A 20,711-nucleotide genomic window follows, 5' to 3' on the forward strand; every position below is an offset into this window, starting at 1 on the left:
ACATGGTGGCTTAAAAATCGGCAAAAGGCGCGCGATTCATTTCATTGTACTTTGATCTTGTTATTCATTGTGAGCTGTTATTTCTTGACATTTACATCGTGGTTTATGAATCGGCAAGACGCACGATTCTCTCCTCGAGTTTAATTCATGTTGTTTATTGTATGCCACTATTCTAAGATATTTATCATGTTATATTTGAGTTGACAAGTTATGTGATTTGTTTTTCCGGAATCCATATTGTGTTATTCATGGTGCAACATCCTTTTATGGTGTTTACTATATATATATATATATATATATATATATATATATATATATATATATATATATATATATATATAAATATATAAATCTACAATATGCACAATTTGTGTTGAAACATTTTAAGAGTACACAGAAGTCCTAGTATGCATTCTCAAAAAAGGATTTATATGACTGGTTTAAAATTTAGTCAGAACGTTTTTCTGATTCTCATGTAAAGGAAAGTACTTGAATAAAAAAGTTTTCATTTAATCCATCTTGATTCCCTTACAGGTATCCGGCCATCCTGAAACTTAGTCATTTTAAACGTAATTCTTAGATTGTTCATGTTTTCAGAATGACTATGCTTAGAATCATAGTATAGTATTGATTTCAGGAGATATAATTTTCATATTGTGTGTTCTAACCTTTTTCTTACTACAAGTCTCTTTCCCAGCTGTTTCCCTTCCTAATCCCCGCTTCCCCGCTTGAACTCTCTTAGCCTCTGTGATTCATCTATCAGAGTCTTGGAGCTGTTCAGTGGTGGACGTGTTGGGAATGTGCGCAGACCCCGAGGATCTGGTGACTCTGACAGTTTGGAAGAGTCATGATGATCAAGTTACCTCAATGGACCAACAAAAGATCAAGTACTGAGGAAGAAACCCATACCAAAGGCTTGGTTCATAAAAAGAAAATGAAGACCTATGCTGACAAGTGCAACATGCAAAAGATATAGTTTTCATGAAAGGAGATCGAGAGCTTGTTTGTCAGTCAAGAAAATGTAATCATGATCCATTCGGCCATTCCATGTCATATTGCTAGCGCAGGAGTTTTAACAAGAATTATTAATGAATATTAATGTATACTGAATGTTGAAATTGCGTAGAAAAAGTAATAACATAGAAAAAATTATGCACACATTTGAAAATGTAATCACGAAGAGTGCCCACCAATGTTCACGAAGAGTGTTTATTAATGTCTTAATAATATGAAATGTTGAGCATATGTGTTATAAATGTAGTAATGCATCATATTTAGGGTTATGCATTATGTATTAGCTTTATTAATTGAAAGCCTTAACTTAGCAGAGGTCTTGGCCTAGTTGCACGGCCTCATGTCAAACTGTATTTCTGCAAAAGCATCAATAAAATATCTGCTTAAAAGAATTAAACTGTGAATTTCCACTGGCTCACCAAATGTGCTCACAGCTGAAAGTTTTCTCATGAGAACTGCTTACTAGAAGATGGTGTTCCTGTTAGTTGGAACACTGTAAATGTAACATGTTTAAGACTCACTTTCTCAGGCGAGAACAATAACTGTACTGACAGGAGTAAAAGCTGCAACAATATTGTTACCTGATGAGCCGGATGATGAGGAAATTGCAAAGAAGACCAATCCTAAACATGTGAACCGTGAACTTAACATGTGATCCCTTGACCAATAGGGAATTGGGGAGTAGTTTTAGGAAATCTAACTTAACAGGACTGGACTGAGAAGAAGTTGCCATTGCGCATTTGCCCATTCTCTCTATTCTTTAGGAGACCGCCACTCTTTACGAACTGCCCAACGAGTCACTTTGGCTCGAGTGTTTGACTATTTGCGTCTTGACAAGAGACTTTGAATAATTTTAATGCTTAAAAGACTTTGCCCTTTCTGAACTTTGCCTGATGCCTTACTGATCGAACTGATGTCCTGAGGATGAAGACTGACTCTGCTTGCTGATCCATCTAACGATTAGGTATAAGACCGTAATAATTCTTGTCATGTCTATATGCTTTTCTTTCTAGGTACTGACCGCAATATTTTGATAGAGCCATTGTTAGATGTTTTCCAAATTTGCGTTGACTAAGTTGTTGTGCATGAAGCACAACATGCTGATGCTAATCTGATGTGCATTGAAGAGTTCACTAATGAATCCTGCTATATGAAATAACAATTGAGGTCTTTTCTTTGCTGAAACTAAATGTATGTAATATTGTTTGCGCAGATATTCTTGTTATTAATTTGCACCATAATATCAGAATGTGTTGTAGCTCAAGCCTTGATTAGATTGCAATTCTTCTGCAGATTCGGACAGCCAGTGTTGTTTCTGTATGTTTATCATTTGATTTTTAGATTAACCTACGTGACCTTAGCATTGTTAATATAGGGAAATAAATATTCTAATCTTTAACCAAAGGTGTGGTTATTGATGACTGAAAGGCCATGGTGCATCAATTACTGACTCCTTTTGATTACTACTGATATTGATTATTGTTGATAATTATTGATAAGAATTGACAATTGATTATTAATTTGTGATTGTAAGGGCCTATGTGGTGGGAACATCTCAAGCGTTGGTCAAAAGGTTCATCGACCTATTTGTGTCCCCTTGTAAGTTTACTTCTTAAGGTTCAGAGGCACTAACAGTATCCAGCAAAGGACACACCAGTGACTGCCCAACATCGTGGAAAGTCCATTACGTGAGCTTCCTTGCATTTTCAACATGTAGCTCACCACTCGTCAGATGCTGATGTAAAAGTAGAGACTGGATCTGAAATGACAATTGAAAACCCCTGACTACTGTTGCTCCTGCATCACCAGCACATATCATGTACACTTCTATTGCCCGTTCCCAGTTTCCGAAGACACGATTGGGGCAAGTAATCAGGCTCACAAAGGCCAATTGAAGAACTATGATTGTATATATATTTGTAAAAAAAAAAAAAAAAATTTACCGAGGGGGAGATGTAGTGTTGTGTGAGTTGTAAATGATGGATCTCTTTTAGCTCCTTATTGACGTCATTGAGCTGTGACGAAAGATTGAGAGCATGGTGAAGTGAATGCAGGTTTAGAACCATGGAATTGGCCCTTGGAGGACATAACCACATGAAAACAGCAGGGTGAAAAACATTGCAATGTACTCATACATTCAGTCCCTAGAGAGCATAATCACATGAAATAGCATTACAGTATAATCACATTAAAAAGCATTACAATGTAATCATACAATCAACCCTTAGAGGGCACAGTACATTACACATTTTTAGGCCTTCCAGCCCTTCTAAAATGTTACCACACAAGGCCCCTAGAGGGTGAATTACTTCTAGCTGTAAAACAAAAGCTTCAGCCATGGGAGAGTTTGAAAATGCCTTGAAAAGTGGGAAAGATGATGATTGTGCAACCCCCCCCCCCCAACTTAGGGTGGGGACCCAGAAGATGACATGGACAGAAAGAGAACATTGTTCCAGGACCACCACAGGCTGAGGTATTGGCAAAAATGTGAAGCAAATGAAAGGCCTGCAGTGCATTATGGGGCGAGTTTTCTGAGTGCAGTGAATATTATACTAGCGGCTCTCCCGCTGCGCCGGGGATAGCCATGCTTCAAGTTTACTTTTGTTTTTTACAGGGGGGTCCCACCTGGGCACACCGGAGCTGGCTGACTTTTCAGGGTAGCACAGGGAACCCACCCCGACCACCTTTGCCGACTCCCCACACGGCCTGCACTCCTGTGTGCAGCCGTGGGTGCCAGAAATACTTTGTGGTGTCTTCTTACTCAGCGGGCAGATGTGTTTAGTGATGGCTGCCTTCCAGGGCCCAAAGATGGGGTTTTAGGCCCCTCCTGCCTCCACCCAGGGAAGCATGACAGCGCTTCCCCATAATTATGTATACATAGTTATATGCATACACAGGAGTCAGGGATGGGATCCCGGCCCCTGCAATGAGAATCTGCCTGGGGGATGGGGTCCTTGGGTGAGTGAGGAACACGGGGAGGGAACACCATGCACACCCTCTCCCCCAATAGATCAACTCTAATTTTCTTGCCCTGTCCCCTGGCTCACCCCAGGAGAGTTTACCAGACCTCTGGTGGAGTCCCATGAGCTCGGTGGCAGAGAAGGTCAAAGGATGCCACATTTCAAAATGCCATAATTTAGACGATCCTGGGCTCATTTTACTCCTATTGGTGAGCTCTATCTACCAGGGGCAGTTGCAACAACCCTCCTCATCTCCAAAGCGGTGCAGTCCTCCAAAGGCTAGTACTCCTTGCTTCCTCCCCCATTTTTACTTTGTGGCCTTGTTGGTGGGTGCAAAAAAGTCCAGGGCTTCCCACAACTGGTCCTTATGGGGAGTAAGGGGGACAGCCTCACTGGCCCTTGGGGAGACCCACTGGTCCTATGGTCAACTGGACAGAGTCCTGGGTCCTGAGTGGGGGTTAGGGGTTCCTCCTTCTAGTTCTCCATGGCAGTCCCAGGATCCAGGAGTGCAGAAGTTAGAAAATCCACAGGCAAGAAGAGAGTCTTCCCCTGGTACAAAAGGTTATAAAATGGAGAGGAAGGTTCAAGAAGACAGGCACTCTAACCAGTCCTGGGGTGCCACATCACCTCTCCACTTCTGCCGCCTACCCCTAGCTGACATCAGTGCCAGGGACTTGCACACTAGAATTTCAAGGGCGACTCTCCTGGTGGTTCAGTTGTCTGGGCACTCTTCTTTGTTCAGTGGACTTGGCAGGCCCATCCCTGGTGCAGTGTGACTGCTGGATGATTGATACAGAGCATACCACCCCATCCCTTTTCCTTATCAGGAGCAAGGAGAACTAGTGCTAATTGTTCCTTTTGTGTAGGGGCAGCCTTTGTTCCTGCTGATGGAGAAAATGTAATTACTGGACACAGCAGGGTGACAACAGGCCTGGGCTCTGATCCTGAGTTGAGCCAGGAAAATATGAAAAGTCGAAATGACCCACAAAATGTGCACTTATCATTTTGGAAGTTGCAAATTTGATTTTCCCGCACAGGTTACACTCATTCAAGATGTCAATGGTCTCTGTAGTCCAAGGAGAAGGGAAACTACACTCTAAGGCAATTCCATCCCTATGTGTATAATGGGGTGGCACTATAGTTAAAACAGTAAAGCACACTGGCTTTCCGTAATAGTGTACACTACCCTCATGAGGCCTATCTCAGGTGAATACCTATTCCTGCACAGTCCCCATTGAGCCAAGCTATCTGTGTGCTATTACTGGGCTACGCACCACAGTAAGCTCCCATGCGCAACCTGCACATGTGTTTTCATGTGTGTGTGTACACATGTAACAGCTGAGTGCCCCTCACCCTTGCAGCATCCTTATCTTAAAAGGCAGACATTGGTGGTAAAAGTGCAATCCATTTACCGTGTGATTACCATGGTGAGACACTGGAAATGATGCTCACCCATAGTCAAAAAGTCCAAAAAAACTGTCAAAAAAGCAAAATATCTGGGCGTACTGCTGGGCAGAACCCAGTGCAACAACAACATTTCTGCTTCCCATGCCCTAACTTACTGCAATAATGATAAGGATTTAGGGGCATATTTATAGAGTGTTTCCGCTGCGTCATTTTTTTAATGCAAATGCGGCACAAACTTAACTCCATATTTATATTTTGACGCTAGACCTATCTAGCATCAAAGTATAGGAGTTGGTGCCATTTTTTGGATGCACGAACCCTCCTTGCGTCAATGAGATGCAAGGTGGGCGTTTCCATCCTAAAGACAACCCTTAGCGCCATATTTACACTCCTGTGCAAAAATGGTGCACACGGAGTAAGGGGACCCCTGGTCTGACCAGGCGTTAAGGAACCAGTGAACCCATTTCAATAGTGAAACACCATGGAATGGCCCACAGAGGCCCACCCCAAACCCCAGGAACACCCCGCCCACACCAGAGGGACACCACAGGATGGGGGACCCCATCCCAATCTAAGTTTAGGTAAGTATTTTTTAATTTTTTATTTCGCACTTGGGGGCCCCTAACATGGGGTCCCCTGCCTGGGACTGGGTAGTTGGCCTTCCCTGGACTGGCCATTGGAGTGGTAGGCATGACTCCTGTCTTTAGAGATAGGAGTCATTTTTTGGGTGGTTTTGTGTCAGAAAATGACGTAAGGCTGGTTAGCGGCATTTTTTTGCCTCTAACCATCCTAGCGTAATTTTCTGATGCACAACCTCCTTTTCCAATACCGCCACCCCCACCTGGCTAGCATCTTTTTTTTAGACGCTAGCCCATTCCATAAATATGGCACCCGGCTGGCGCTTAGGAATGACGCAAGCCGCCAGCTCATTTTTTGAAGCAAAACTGTGTTTGCGCTGTTTTGTGTCAAAAAGTATAAATCTCGGCCTTGGTCTCTTCAATGTTGCTACATCACTCCCAGTACTTGGGTCAACTGGAACACCACAACCTCTACCTTATTGTTAACCATCTCTACCTTGCATCACAGGAAATCCCTGCAGATACACTCCTTGCATAGACCCAACATTCCCTATAAATGGTTGACTCTAACTTCCTTTCTGTGTAGTTTTCATTTGTGCCAACATCAAATTCTCCTTCAATCGCTTATGTTTAATTTCCAACTCATCACTACAATATTTTGCATATCTTAAGATGTCATCAACCAGTTAATTCTGCCAATAGATCAAATGGTCCTGAATCATCAAGCTAATCTCAGGTCTGAATCCTGTCACAAACTGATACACACAATTGTCCATGTCCTTAGCTTCAAGACTCTCCATTCTACTGTGCTGCATGAACACCTGCAACAATCTTGCATAATAAGCATGCACTGACTCTTTGGGCTCCTGATTCTTTCTATCAATCTTAACCCAATCAATGTCTTTAGCTGGTATCTTTCCTTCTAAAAAGGTCATAGTATCACCTGTTGATACTATTTAATCACCAACGGTTTTGGGGCATGCAATATTGGATTTCTCTTAAGGTTCCTTCTCCGGCCACTGTATAGCTACTTTGCATTCTGACCACGTCACCCTGTACCACAGTGTTGAAAAAGATATTCAAATCCACCTACAATACTTGTGAACTCTTCACAAATCACTGTGTATACCTTTCCACTGGTTTCTCTCTCAGTTTCGGGAAATCATTTGTGAATGACGCCACATCACTCCTACTCCATTGCACATGGACATAACCTCCACCAGGCACTTCCCTCAATTAAAAATTTGAAGTACCCTCTCCATCCATTAAAGATGAGGGCAGCTCACCCTTTGTTTTCTTTTGATCTTTTTTCTTGGCCCATTTGCCTTCCCACTTTTCTAGCTCACTCCATTTTCAGCTGCTGCCAATTAATTCCTTAATTTGCATTTTCATTCCATACTGTAAATGTAATTCTCATCAAAACAAACACAATAGCTTTTCTGCAATGATTTGGTTCTGCTTAAATCTGCATCATATGTCCGAGCTAATTCAGACAGCTTATTATGAGTTTGGCCTGCATGTTTAGTGATTTCTTTACACATGAATACAGTTTTATTCTCTTGTTGGGTATTTAATCAGGAAAGATCAGTGTTTCCTAATATCCTCTGATCCAGTTCTAATTTTAATCTGACCACATCTACTGCATTTTCCCTCACAGGGGACTGAATTTCTCTGCTTAATCCTGAAACTTCAATTTATTTTGGGGACCCATTGAAAAACCTGATCAAATCATCAAATTCTTGTTCGTTAATACTATTTTGTACTCCAGGGGCATTGGACATCATTCCTTCTCTGGGACTACTGTTGACAACACTCTAAGGTGAATTGCAAATGGAGAAGTTAGAATTTTACAACCTATGAGTGGACTCTCCTACAGGCATAAAACCTGTCTGATTCATGGTTTACACTAGAGGGCAACATAAGGTGTATTCACCTGAGTCTGACCTAAAGGCGTTCCTCCCATTCCAGGCCCAGCAGGAACATTAACTGATGTATTTACTACAGTAGGAACCTTCAAAGTATGAGTTGTTGTTCCTGACAACTCAGGTTTTTACAAAGGAACTGCAGGGCGAATAGTGACTGTAACAGTTATTGAATTAGAAACAATGAAATTAACAGGGGCACTGATTACTGAACTCTCTCCCACCAGGTTCCGACTTGTAAGGTGGGTATTCCACAGTTTCCACCAGTAACTGCACCATTCATTTATTCAAATTGGGGCACATTATATGGAGGTGGATGCGCTGACAACAACACATCTATAAAAAAAACGCTAGTAGCACTATTACTGTCTTCACCTGAATTCTCTGTTTTTTCTGTCTTCTCCTCCTCCTCCTCCTCCTCCTTCTTCTTCCCTTTCTTTCTTTTTGTCAGGTTCCTCACTCTCCAATACAGGATATGATCTAGTTTTCTTCATTTCATCAGTTCTCCATTGCTGCTGCTCTACATCCTACCTAGCTTCGGCGCAGCTACTCACTAACTTTCACACTCTTCCCTGACATCTCTCCTTTTGCCTAACATGAGCTGTATGTTCCCAAGCATTAAGTGCTTGAAACTCTGTGGGTTTAGGAAATGCTTCATTTCATACAATACCCTTCTCAGATTTTCAGTGATTCTCAAATTAAATGTGCCATAGCGTGGGCACATCAATGCACCTTCTTTCTCAGTGATCTTATGTCCTTGACTCAGCCAAATACATGTGTGGAGGCCCACATTTATGGCCATATAATGACCTGGCATGTCTTCTGGTGGCACCTCTTCTCCCTTTTGAATAGACATTCTCGCATCTCCCCTAATCAAATCTCATATAGCTTTAAAGAATTTAGTTTTTCAACTGCAGTATCAACAATCACAACTAGGATATAATTTTAAAACAGCAAGTAATTTCTTCTTGCCCGCAATTCTCGTCCGATGTTAACAACCAATAGTAGCATGGCAGCCTATGAAGTAGTCAACCAATAACAGCGCAGCACTAATGCCATCCGTCCAATCTCAGCACATCACCATGTGATGTCTTTCTTACTCCTTACATCTACTCACCATCCTCTACAATTTTTCACGAGCGTTGCAATCCAACAGCAAGCGCAAAGCAAATTGAACAACTTTGTCTGTTCCACTAAAGAATCAATGGTATTTAATCATACAAAAAATGGTCCAGAGCAACACTTTCCAGCCTACTCTGTCTCACACTTGAGTGAAACCTCAGTCAGTCTGGAATCACCCGGATTAGTGCAACTTCACCCCTGCACAAGAAGATCCACCACACCAACCACACCTTACTCTCACACAAAAGTATTTGTTTACTATCTCAATTGTGTAGGTGACGGTACCTCACGACTAACACCACCAAACTTAGCAGACAAATACAACACTGTGTATTTTACACTGTTAACTTATTACTATCCTGGGATCTTAGGCTACATCCAGCCCCAAACCACTTCAACTTCGTAGCATCAAGAGCTTCCATATCTGTACAACAACTTAAAATATCACTGCATTACACCATGCAATCTCAGCAAAATACCGCAAGCTAGATTCAAGCAATTGCAACGCGCAACCCTATTAATGCTCACTCTTCCGCTTCTACAACTCCATTCCAAATCGTTGAAACATTGCTGCTCCACCCAATCAAGACATAGACTTTGGGATCAGGACTCAGCTCTTACAGAGATACAGTAACTCCCTTTGCTTCAGTAACTGAAACATCCTACACACTGCCATCTGAGAGCAAGTAGGAGCGTAATTCACAACCTCTCAGTCTGATGAACCTTTTTAAGTTGACATGAAGTATGAAAGGTAGTTAACAACAATTCCAAATCTTTTGAAGTTAATCTGACCACAGAATAAGGACCAGGAATCGGAGACTGTAGTTAAAAGGTTTATTTCAAATTATTGATTAGTCGGCTATATAGACATACCAAGAATATATTAAAAAGAAACAACAATACAGATGGTAAGCTGAAATATCGCAGTAGGTTCAGTCTCAGTACAATTAGAGAATAGATGTTCCATAAAGAAACTCTGGTTCTCTCTCCTAAACATGAAATAATTCTAAAGTAATCTAATCAGAGCTCTAAATTAGTATTACGGATGGTGTGTAGAATGGGGTCTCATGGAAATTCGGAAATGCAGGAAGGTGTCAGCATTGTGAAGACTTCAGTAAAAGTCTTCCAGAAAAGGAAAAATTGTTTATCATAAAGGGAGCTGCGAGGTATGTACCCCTCAATATCTAAATCTAAAGAATCTGCTCTAGCTCTAGCTCCTGTTGGTGTGAACATTATTTAAAACAAACAGAAACTTCAGCAAAATTTGTATCTCTTCCCACCCCACCAGGAACCAATCAATTCACTTCTTGTGGTGTGCATTTGCAACATCACCTGAGTCTCCCATCCCACAGAAACTTAGACAGTTACTGTCACTTTGAGCATCTCCTGTTCCTGGGACACAATGAATAGAAGGTTTCATCTGCTCTTTAGGTCTCCACACTCCTTGCCAAGATTTCTTTTCTCAGGTCTGACTATCAAAAACTAGAACTTACAACAATACTCTTTTCTCTAGCTAATTAAAATCATGAGAAGGCTCCTGCAAAGGAAAGAACTTACTGGCAAAGCAAAGTACATTTCAAAATGAGGCCTTTAGTCAGGCTAACTTTAACTAAACATTTAATGTGCATTTTGAATACATGATTATACATGCACACATATAACTTTCAGAATAAAAGCAAAACGTGAATAAAAGAATGCATGTTTATTTATGCAAATAAACTAAAAGTGTACATATAAAATGTGAATATTGAATACATGTAAGCATATTAAATTAACATTAGTGCACACTTGTAGAATCTTTAGTCTGCAATGGTTACATTTCATTAATGCATTTAAATGTTTCACACATGTTAATGTTATTAATACATACAGCAAATATAATGTCAGACATAAATGTGTAATTGCGCAATGATGATGTGTAAAGATGGAGTCTGAATTGTGCTGCTCCACAACAAAAGAAACTGGGTCAAGAAAATAAAAAAAACACTAAGTTTAGGGCTGGCGCTAGGCATGGGCAGTGTGGGCAAGTACAGCATAATCTAAGTTGAGAAATCTGGAAAGGGGGCGCAAGGAGATAACAGAGAAGCCCTAGTTTGAAATTATGAATGAGTAGACTAACTCCAGAAAACCAAGCAGTTGAACAATTTAATGTTAATATACAAAAGTCAAAGTCTACCTTAAATATAAATGTAGTTAATGTTAAGAATACATTCAACAACAAACATTATTCTCCATTATGCAAACAGTAATATAGCAAATAGCGCCAAAACAGTAAAACAAGAGAATTGTAACACTACACTAAAAGGGAATTGGCACTGAAACAATGATTATTGCAAGTAATAAAAAGGCACAGAGAGGACACAGTTTATGAGATCTATTGCTTGGTTTATTAAACATTATAGCATTTGCAATGGGACATTTTCAATCTAGGACAATGGCACCACCGTGTGTTGTGTGGAAATAATTTCAACCAGCTATTCTTTTTCATATTCAAATATTGTTTTAGTTCTTCCTTTTTAGTTGATGATATAGTCGTAGAAAATGTTCAAAGGTTTCGTGACTCATGAATTTAGGCACGTATTAAAGTTTTATTGAATACAGTAATAGTAAGTTTCAAAATAAAAGCAACCGGAGAATGAAAATAAAAAAACGCTGTCGCCTTCCCTGTTTTTTGGTTTCTTGACAAAGCACGATGTGGTTTGTGCTTGATTACCTATGAGTGCCCAAGATTTGATTAGGGTTTTGAAATTGATTCTAAACAGGGCAGTAAAAGAAAATAAGCAAGGGACTGGTGCAAGTTGCAGATCACTGTATAAAGTAGCAGGGGACCAGCAAAGTAATACATAGTGTTGTTACCTTTGGACATGTGAACCAATGGGCATCCATTTGAGGTACATTTTCATCAAGCGAAAAAAGTAGTACTCGCTACAACTAAACTGACAATACCCATGTCATCCGAAAACTGTGACAGTCTGAACCAGTGCTGGACTAAGAACCAAAAGCAGCCCTGGGAGTGACTGGCACACCAGCTTCCATGCTGCATGGGAGGCTGCTTGGTATGCCAACCCCCCCATGTTGCAGGAAAGCTAGGGGCTTCCATCCCCAATATGTTGTTAATAGAGAAATGTGTGTATTTTATAGCACATTCTAACTCTATTTTAGAATGTCATAACTTTTAAAAGCCCTTGTTAATTGTAACATGGCACAAGATGATTACAGGTTCACCAGATTATGACAATTGCACAAACCACCACTGATTAAATATCACCTTGTGGAATCCCCATGTCTCCTTAACAAACCCCTGGCTTAAGGTCAGGCGGTGCAGCTATATTCTCCTATATCTTGGCAAAACAGGTACAACAAATTAAAATGCATTACAGTGCTTTTTGCACACAACCAATATTGTGCTGTTCGGCTAGCTTGGCCTCAGCACCCATCTTTGGTCCTCTGCATCAGTTGCCCTGCAGTAAGTCTACTTGAAATGCTCCCCATCCCTGTGTCATCAATAACTAACAAATATTGCTATTTCTCACTGTAAGTATTTGGGTTATTAGCTACAAAGGATGTGAGTTCGTCACAAGTAATAAGTCTGCATGTTCCTCTTTACTGGGAAGCAAGTTTCCATTGTAGCACTTGACTCTCCTAGTGGTTCAGTTTTGGTTTGTAAACTTCATTTGGCAAATACAAAATAGCCATGAAAGTGCATAAATCAATAAATCGCTGTACACAATCCCAATCAAATCATAATATTGGTTATCATAAATAATTAAAACAAAATACAGCACATACAGTTACTCATAACCAGACAGCACAGAATCTAAAAAGTGAGGCTTTTCCATTTTAAATGGCATTTAAAATGTATAACGCCACTTTGTAACACAAGTGGGAATTAGTTAGGTCTAATTAAAATTCCAATATGGCTGGAAGAGTTCTTATATTCTGGGCAATTAAAAGAGGTTTAAGACAAAATATCCGGAGATGTGCATAAAATTTGCAAAATAGCACAACGTGCAAGGTGCTCTGTTTGCTAACCCCATCACAAGGGCAGCGGACCATTTCATTGGGGCAAGTCGCCATTCTAGGAAACGCTCCACTATGTGGTGTACCAATACCAGTCTAAATCTTGTCAGGACGAAACAATGCTGCATGTTAGTAACGCTTGATAAATACGCTTTACTACTTTCCTCAAGGGAAAAAGACATATATACACCAGGTGTAGATTTTGTCATTTTGATGGCTCTCCTGCCGTCCAACCTGTATTGCAGGAACGTATCCTTACTAAGTTTTTTTCAAAGTGTCCGATTCTGGGTCTGATTTTATAGTTTTATTAAGCAAAGATTTAAGAGAGGAATCAATATAAGCAAGCCAGGAGATAGATAAGACATTGTCCAATTTTAAACAATCTAAGATAAGTTGTTTAGTAAAAAACGTTTCATCTTTGGCTCAAATACTGTACCAGAAAAGCAAGGGGCTCATCTGCAACACATCCTCCAAATACTGGAGGCCCACCTCCTAATGTACAATCCAGGTAGATGTTGAGGTAGGCAAGCGTAGCAACCGTTTTAGGAAACAATTTTCCTCTATTTGCAGGGGGTGCTCTTAGTATGACTCACACCTCTGCCCTATAAGCTGCCACAGATAAAACTCTGGCCCTATAAATATCCACCGTAGCTGTTATAGGATAACTTCCCAGTTCACTAGCAAATCTAAAGATACCATGCGAGTTCCTACACATTTTATTTCTACGCATGTAAATGTGATGGTTCTAGGACCCTTTGCTTGAAAATAGGACACCCAGATAGCTAAAAGAATTAACAGTGGTAATTTGTGTATTCTGGATAAAAAAGCTTCAACGTTTCTGCACCTTTTGTCCACAGACATTAGTGAAAGTTTAAGATTTGTTAATCATCATACCCTTTAGTGTAATAAATTCCTGAAAGCCATTCATTAATTTCTGGAGTCCCAATGGAGTCCTAGAGATCAAGACTGCATCATCTGCATATAATAACACAGATACAGGACATCCTGCCACATGAGATGGATCTGCCTGTATGGTCTTCAGGAAATGATCCATTCCATTGATAAATAGAGAAAATAGTAACAGAGCAAGGACACAGCCTTGGCAGAGACCTCTCCCGACATTCAAGGGAGGGGTACATTCTCCCTTTAAACCAAAGCAGACTTTGCATGTTAGGTTTTTATATAGGCTGACCAAAAAGTCAATGATTTCCCTCGAGGCACCCAGTTTCAGTAGTGTAGGCCACAAAGGGCATGCTCTACTAAATCAAAGGCACTACTGAGATCTGCAAAACAGAGATATAAAGCCCCTGGTTTACCCTTGTATATTTCCCTATCAATAAGTCTAAATTTACACATTGCTTAATGGTACCTAATCCTTTTCTAAAACCAAATTGAGCAGGAAGAAGAATGTTATTGCCTGATACCCACTTGTCAAGTCTTGCCAATAAGACCCTACTTAGGACTTTCATAGATGAATCCAGCAATGATATTGGTCGGTAGTCTTTTAGGGTCTGATTTATCTCCTTTTTTATATATGGGTACAATGATGGAAGAAGTCCAGGATAACAGGATATCTCCAGTTGCTACTGCTTTAAACACCCTAGTGAGGATTGTGGCCCAGAGATTAATATTGGATTTAAAAACATCCACCGGTATCCCATCAGGACCGGGGGTCCTACCCCCAACGCTAGCTGAAATGTCCAGGAGAACCTCATCAATAGTGATATTTAAATATTCCACAGCTCCTCATGTCCAACTATATCTGCCACCTCTCTCTTTTGCTTGAAAACATCTGAGAAGTGGGCCACCCAGGCTGAAAAGGACACGCTGGAGGCTAATTCAGTAAACACCTAGTTAGACAAAAAGGGTTCATTTACTATTTCTCAGAACAGTTTGTTATTGTGTGTTACCGTGGTCAAGACTAATTTTGACAGGGCCTCTTCCCTCAGCAACTTCTTCCTTCGCTCCAGGGTTTCCCTATATGTACCACATAGGCCCTCATTACAACCCTGGCGGTCGGTGTTAAAGCGGCGGTAATACCGCAAACAGTCCGGTGGAAAAAAAAATGGAATCATGACCATGGCGGAAACCGCCAACATAGACAGCCACTTTAACACTCTGACCGCCACGGTGGTAGAAACAAACACTGCGGCGGTAACCGCCAACAGACAGGCGGAAGACTAAGTACTGCCCACCGTATCACAACATGCCTATTCGCCACCTTTTCCGGGACGGAGCCAACTCAAACTAAAACACGGCAGAAACAGTACAAGAATGGAAAACACTCACCTCTCCACACCCCACGAGGAACCAGGACGCCATGGATCCCAAATTGCAGATACTGCCGATGCTGGTCTTCCTTCTCTTCTATCAGGAGCACCAAAGAAGGCAGCAACGACCATGGTGAGTACCACACCTACAACACAGAGGAGGGGGAGGGAAAAGAGAGTGACACACACACGCAACACCCCCACCCTCACCCACAACACCATACACACAAATACATGCAGCAACATTACATATACACCCTCCACCCCCTGGAAGAATGCAAGGACAAAAGGAAATGATTTGAACGCATGCAATCATGTGAAAGCTCATTATTAAAGTTCAAAATCCAGTAAATACAATTATGTACACCAACTACACAAGTCCGGAGAGTGCACCAATTATTGTCCGTGGACCACTAGGCCCAAAATACATGGGCGAAGCCCACACTAGATACCTGACTGAAAACAGAGAGAACACTGCATGGGCATCAGATCGAAAATATACAGGCACCTCAGGGGGAGGGGGAGTGGGGGCACCTCAGCCAGATGAACGCACAACGCCACTGCTGCACGAAGGGGCTCCATGCCCATTACTGGATCCTGGGGAGTGCAAAGCCACAGTCTCTCAAGTCTCTCCAGTGGGTGGTTTGCCCACTGCTTTATCCTGGGGAGTGCAAAGCCGCAGTCTCTCAAGTCTCTCCAGTGGGTGGTTTGCCCATTGCTTTATCCTGGGGAGTGCAAAGCCACAGTCTCCCAAGTCTCTCTAGTGGGTGGTTTGCCCACTGATTGGCCCTGGGGAGTGCAGAGCCACAGCCCATCAAGTGGATAACAGTCTCCACTGGTTCTGGAGGGGGCCTGGTGCCCAGAGTGCTTCATCCTGCCAAGGACTGAGGTAGTGGATGTGATACTCCACTGGTTCTGGAGGGGGCCTGGTGCCCAGAGTGTTTCATCCTGCCAAGGACTGAGGTAGTGGATGTGATACTCCACTGGTTCTGGAGGGGTCATGGTGCCCAGAGTGCATCATCCTGCCAAGGACTGAGGTAGTGGATGTGATACTCCACTGGCTCTGGAGGGGGCATGGTGCCCAGGGTGCTTCATCCTGTCAAGGACTGAGGTAGTGGATGTATCTCTCCATTGGTTCTGGAGGGGGCATGGTGCCCAGAGTGCTCCACGTGCAGTGTGACCTGTACAATTCCCTCACCTGGATGTGCGTGCCACGACATTGGCGAGGTACAGGTAGCATGATATGCCATGGAGGCAGCGACATACCCCACACTGCTGCGGCTTCACCTTCCACCTGCAGGTGCCAACAGTGATGACAGTAATGCATCATGGAAGCTGCCCAGGGTCCTGGAACTCTCCTCCAGCCTCGGACGACTGACCGCTAGGGATGGTAGGCATGTCAGCGGTGGTGCCACTGTCCGAGGACGTCGCTGGGCCGCTGGCGGTGCTTGCGGCGGTGTTTGTGGTGGCAGTGCTTGTGGGGGTGGCTGTGGTGGCGGTGCTTGCGGCGGGGTCTGCGGCGGCGGGGCTGGCGGCGGTGCATGGGTCAGCACCTGCTGTGGGAGAAAGCATGATGTCTCCTGCAGCCTCGGACGGCTGCCCACCGGGGAAGAGGCTGGGGACTGTTGCAGCGGCTGTAGACGTGCCGAGGCAGTGCAGGTGGCGGTGCAGCTCGCGGCGTTCGCCACCGTACAGGTTGGTGTGGATGTGGACAGAAGGTGTGACACTGGTCCCTCAGTCGGTGCCACCATGCCCTCTCCTGACCTGCCCTTCTGTTTTTGGCCCTTCCCCACCCTTGATGGTGGTGCAGTTGTCTTGCCATTATCCCCTTTTGTTTTCACTGAGCCCTTGGTGGCTGGTAGTTTCGGCTTCTCCCTCTGGGATGTGGGCACCTTTTTCACCTTGGCAGGTGGCGGAATGTCCTTGCCCTCGCTACGTGGCACACTGGCAGCCCTGATGGGTGGCACACTCCATGACCCTGCAGTTGCTGACACCACTGTTCCTGGGGATGTGGGGGCTGAGGTGCTGGGCTGGGACTTGGAAAGCCTGGCCCTAGGGGAAGGACGGGGGGTTGAAGGGAAGAGGTCAAGGTTTGCCAGGAAAAGTTTTTTAGACACACTGGGACGGGTAAATGGAGGGGGTTTGGGAGTGGAGGAAGAGGTAGTGGTTGTAGGAGGTGTACGTCTGCTGAATTTGGGTGAAGGTGCATGGGCTGGAGGCTGTTGTGAGGTGGATGGCTGTTGGGCGGGTGTGTGCCTGCGTTTGTATACTTTGAGAGTGGGGCTCACAGACACACTGGTAGAGGACACTGGGGATGTGTGAATGACAGTGGGGGTGGTGATTGCACGTGAGCGGTGTGTGGTGATGGGGGTGCTCGTGATGGAGGTAGTGGCTGAGGATGTAGTGCATGCAGGTGTGAGTGGAGACGAGACTGGGAGGGAGGAGGGAGACGTGGAGGAGGGGGACACAGTGGAGAAAGTGGATGTTGGTATGTGTGCATGGGTATGGTGCTTGTGTGAGTGCCTGTGGGATGTGTGGTGCTTATGTTTGCCTGAGCCACTCATGTGTGTTGATGTGTTTGCATGCTGGTCTGATGGTGTGCTTGGGATATGCAGAGGTACAGGGGATTGGGTCTGGGTGGAAGAGGTTGGAGGGGGGAGGCTGGACACAGGGACAATGGCTGCCATCAGTGCTGAGGCCAGAGCCTGAAATGCTCTCTGTTGGGGTGCCTGGCCAGAATGAATGCCCTCCAGGTATGCATTTGTTTGTTGCAAATGCCTCTCAACACCCTGGATGGCATTCACAATGGTAGATTGCCCAACTGTGAGGGATCTCAGGAGGTCTATAGCCTCCTCACTGAGGGCAGCAGGGCTCACTGGGGCAGGGCCTGAGGTGCCTGGGGCGAAGGAGATGCCCAACCTCCTGGGTATGGGCAACTCACAGAGGGGCTGCTGAGAGGGCGGTGCTGGTACAGGGGGTGGCAGCTGCACCTGTAGCTGGGGTGCTCACAGAAGTGTTCGCCACCACCAGGGAGCTTCCATCAGAGGAGGTATCTGAGTCTGATTTGACTGGATTACAAAACAAGAAAGGGGGGCAGAGAGACAAAGGATACACTGGGTCAATGGCTGCACCAATACCACAGTTGGCGTACACAGCACCCTCACACACTGGGAACAGGCCTACGCTCTATGCATTGCACCACCACTGATATTGCTAGCAACCAAGGCATGAGGGGGGGCACACACCACACCAACTGCAGCACACCTGGGACTCACGCAGCCCTGACCAGTAGTGGATGCCTACAAGCTAGGTAGGAAGGATTATCCCTTCAGAACCCCAGCCACCAGAGGGCCTACGATGCTATGTCAGACATGGCCTAGGGGCACACACTAACACACATCCACCACCTGGATACCACCCCACCAGCCGTAAGTTGTAATGATAGCCACTGTACTCACCCCTTTGTGGCTACTGTGATGCCCTCAAGTGCCCATCCTGCTCTGGATAGGCCACCACCAGTATGCAGGCCATCAGGGGGGTCTGGGTCCGACGGGCACCCCTTCCTCGTTGGGAGGCCATCCCCAACAGGGCCTCCACCGTCTTCCGTGCCCAGCGTCTCAGGTCCTCCCAGCGTTTGCAACAGTGGGTGCCCTGCCTGCCATAGTCCCCCAGGGTCCACACCTCCTTGGCGATGACACGTCATATACCCTTCTTTTGATGGGCGCACACCTGCAGAGGCAATACACACAGGAAAACACCATTAGACAAACAGTCCAGCCAATTACACATATGGCCCACCATACCCGTTTCCATCACCATTGGCACACACATAGCCCAGCACACAATGTGTACACCGCAAAGAGGACATCCACCCACCTCCCTTATCCAAGGCCTTCACACACACAACTCCATGCATTCATGCCACATGCATCGTGCCCACAGTGCACTCACCTGTTGGTCTGAAGGCCCATACAGCAGTCCGTACTGGGGTAGGACCCCATCCACCAGTCTCTCCAACTCTTCCGAAGTGAAGGCTGGGGCCCTTTACCCGGCCACACGGGCCATGGTAGGTTCCAGACACAGGTCACAGCAGCATATGCAGTGTAGGTCCTCGCCTATGGAAGGTGAGGTAGCAAGTGAGGAATCAGATAGAAAATGGCAGTCACGTCCGCGGTGGTGCATACCGTCACCGCCGGTGTAGATCACCATTGGCCACTGTACCCCATAGGGCCCAATTTTAACTAATGAGGAATTGCACAGTGGTTCCTGACCGCCTCCCGCCATGGCGCAAAACGTCAGCGGAATTACCTCACTTCCACCTGTCCTTCCACACCGCACAGGCAGACGCCATTTCATGGGGGGGCAGCCCTATGGAATCATGCTGCGTCACAGGAGAAATCGGCACATACTGGACAAATCACAGTGACCTATTACATGTTTACAAAATGCAAACTACTGTTGTGGCTCCAATGTTAAGTTTGTGACAGCCTCCTCACTCTTGTGTCCCTTATATACCTACCACTGCGGATGAATAGGATATGGAGACATACCCCTGTGTACAGACTCCTGGTGGACTTGGCTACACTGGAGGACAAGCGCATTAACCTCACCTGTAGACTTGACAGGGCCACAATCACAGAGCTGTGTGCCCAATTGGAGCCTGACCTGATATCTGCTATCTGTCACCGCACTGGGATTCCCCCCTCTTGTGCAAGTGCTATCTGTACTCCATTTCCTGGCAACTGGTTCTTTCCAAGTGACAGTGGATTTGGCAGCAGGAATGTCACAGCCATTGTTCTAAATAGTGCTGACAAGAGTGTTGTCTGCCCTGATAAAACACATGTGCAGCTACATTGTTTTCCCCCAGGTTGAGGATTTGGCTACAGTGAAGGGCGAGTTTTATGCAATGGGACATATCCCCAACATAATTGGGGCGATTGATCGTACACATATTGCATTTGTCTCCCACCAGCAGAACGAACAGGTGTTCAGGAATCGTAAGAGTTTCCACTCCATGAATGTTCAGATGGTGTGCTTGGCGGACCAGTACATCTCCCACATCAATGCTAAGTATCCTGGGTCGGTGCATGATGCCTTTGTTCTCAGGAATAGCAGGATCCCAAATGTGATGTCCCAACTACAGAGGCACAGGGTGTGTGGCTAATAGGTGAGCCCTGGTTCCCACCCAGTATATGTTGGTGTATGCCTGTGGTGTTGGCCTTATAGGATAGTGTGTGGCTAAATGTTGTCCCTCAATAATTGCAGGTGACTCTGATTACCCAAACCTATCATGGCTGCTGACCCCTGTGAGGAATGCGAGGACAAGGGCAGAAGAACATTATAATGAGGCACATGGGCGAACCAGAATGATAATTTAGAGAACCTTTGGCCTCCTGAAGGCCAGGTTCCGGTGCCTCC

This window comes from Pleurodeles waltl, chromosome 10, assembly GCF_031143425.1.
Source record: "Pleurodeles waltl isolate 20211129_DDA chromosome 10, aPleWal1.hap1.20221129, whole genome shotgun sequence".
Classification (NCBI taxonomy): Eukaryota; Metazoa; Chordata; class Amphibia; order Caudata; family Salamandridae; genus Pleurodeles; species Pleurodeles waltl.